A 2852-nucleotide genomic window follows, 5' to 3' on the forward strand; every position below is an offset into this window, starting at 1 on the left:
GTCGGACCCACCAGCTATCTTCGCACGCAAGGAAGTGCCTCCTTATTACGCACAAAAAAATGAATACTCCCCCTGCCAGCTAGAACCCAGCATAGTGGGAGGCTGACTTGTGGGCCTACCAAGTTGATGGGGATGGAGGGCTTTGTCAACTTAGTCAATATGAACGATTCTAGCTCCTGTTACCGTACAATGTTCATCCAACGGTCGTAGTGCTTTTTCAACCTCTGGTCTTCTTGCTCTAGCCGCTCAAACTAGTGCCGGTCGTGTCGTGTGCTCCTGCCTCCCATGGCCGGCTGTGATGTCGCGGAGGCCTCACCGCCCCCTACTACTCCCACGCTGGACAGGCCATCCCTCTACTCACCCACACCCCCTGTTATTCTGCGGCGACGGCAACCTCACACCGCAGCCAAACTAGTGAACCCTCATAATCCTCTTCACGTGGGCATCCACTGCCGCGTCTTCCCCAGCTTCACATCGTCCCCTTCCTAGGCCTCGCTGTCGTCCACCGCCGTGGTGCTCTCGGTGCGACTTGGTCAATGTGGTCAACGACTGACTTCCATCGGAAGAGTACTGTACGTGGAGAGGCGACAGCCGCAAGGAAGTGCCTCCTTATTACGCGCAAAACAATTATTCCTCCACCTGACAGCAGGGACCCACCAGACGGGCCACCGTATTTCGTGGAAAAATGTTTCCCCCCTGACTGCTGGGACCCACCAGCTACACCTTCGCACACAAGCAAGTGCGTCCGAGCAAAAAAAATGAGTCGCCCCTGTCGGTGTGAAAACCGGCGGATCTTGGGTAGGGGGTCCCGAACTGTGCGTCTAGGCGGATGGTAACAGGAGACAAGGGACACGATGTTTTTACCCAGGTCTGGGCCCTCTCGATTGAGGTAAAACCCTACTCCTGCTTGATTAATATTGATGATATGGGTAGTACAAGAGTTGATCTACCACGAGATCATAGAGGCTAAACCCTAGAAGCTAGCCTATGGTATGATTGTTGTTCATCCTACGGACTAAAACTCTCCAGTTTATATAGACACCGGAGAGGGCTAGGGTTACATAGAATCGGTTACAATGGGAGGAGATCTTCATATCATATCACAAAGCTTGCCTTGCACGCCAAGGAAAGTCCTATCCGGACACGGGACGAAGTCTTGAATCTTGTATCTTCATAGTCCGAGAGTCCGGCCAAAGGTCATAGTCCGGCCATCTGGACACCCCCTAATCCGGGACTCCCTCAGTAGCCCCCGAACCAGGCTTCAATGACGATAAGTCCGGCGTGCAAGTTTGTCTTCGGCATTGCAAGGCGGGTTCTTCTCCAAATTCCATGTACCTGTCGAATAGTGTCCGACTTCTAGCGCGTGCTGCTCTCCTCGGCTTCTGTGCCCAATAATGACCATCGTCCACATGTCAAACAAATGCGAAAAGCCAGGGAGTTTTTTTTCATTTACCACCCGGCCGTGTAAATGAGCCGCCCATAAAAGAGACGGGGATTTAGATCCAATTCACACCACCTTCCCTCCGCGAGTATTCATCAGAGCGCTTTCGACAGAGATCCATTCCACCATGGCCGGTCGAAGCAGCTCCTCCTCTCGCCTCTCCAGCCCTCGGCCCGGAGATTGGGAGCGGTGTTCCGTTCCGCATAACAAGCTAGTAGTGCTTCAATCCAAGGGGCTCCTCCCCCCAGCATATATGGTCCCAGTTCGAGCCGGGATTGCCACCTATAGCGGCGGAGAGCAGGCGGAGAGCATCCCCAATCCCTCTCAAGGAGAGCAGGTATGCCTAGTCCCTTATTTAATAAGAGGACTCGGATTTCCAATTCATCCATTCCTCCGAAGGCTACTGGAGTTTTACGGCCTCCAACTACACAACCTCTCGCCTGCCTCCGTACCGCATATTGCGGGCTTCGTGGCCCTCTGCGAGCTGTTTCTGGGCATCGAGGCCCATTTCACACTGTGGAAGTGGTTGTTCTGCCTTGTGCCCCGCTCTCAAGAGGGGTCAATTTATTAGGTGGGCGGAGCCGAACTATGGCGCATCGCCGGGACCGGGTATCTATCCGGAACCCCAAAGAAGGCGTCCGAGGACTGGCCTTCGAAATGGTTTTATATGGATGATGTCCCCCTGCTGGACCCTGTACGGATCGGCCTCCCTGAGTTCAATAACGCTCCATTGAAGAAACGCCTTAGCTGGCGCCCACGGAACCCTCAGAGGGAAACTGACAGGGATGTCCTTTACCTGATGAGCGGTATAAGGTTGTTGGCTCATTCCGGACAGACCATGATCGAGGTCATGGCCACATGCATTATGCGGGGGGTGCAGCCGCTTCAGTACAAAGGCCACCCCATGTGGGATTTCAACGGGGAGGACGACGCCACCCGGTGAGGTCGCAAGGGGCCAGATTCGGCTGCCACACTAACAAAGATCTTATCTGCTTTGTACAAGGGAGAAGAAGAGGAATTCCTCCGTGTCAACCCACGGGGCGGATTATCCATGTACAGTCCTCCAAGCTGGGTGAGCGAACATTTTCACTTGCCTACCTGTTTTCAAATTCCCATAATTGAGTACTTAGTCTAGCAATTTTAACGCAGGAGCTGCGCCAGACCGTGAAGGAGATAAACAACCCTCCTCCACTACCCGAGGACCCGGAACGGTCCCACGACCCGGACTCCCAAGAGGACCCGGACTTATGCGTAGAGCTAATTGATGGGGTGTTTCACCAATTGAGTAAGGACAATACCTTAGTGGCCATTACGGCCGACTATCCCGGACTACTTCCAGCCTCAAAGGTAACCGAGACCGAAGTCCCAGTACTTTCAAGAGGATCCATCCATGCTTTATTTTAATTATCGT

Source organism: Triticum dicoccoides, chromosome 3B, assembly GCF_002162155.2.
Source record: "Triticum dicoccoides isolate Atlit2015 ecotype Zavitan chromosome 3B, WEW_v2.0, whole genome shotgun sequence".
Taxonomy (NCBI): Eukaryota; Viridiplantae; Streptophyta; class Magnoliopsida; order Poales; family Poaceae; genus Triticum; species Triticum dicoccoides.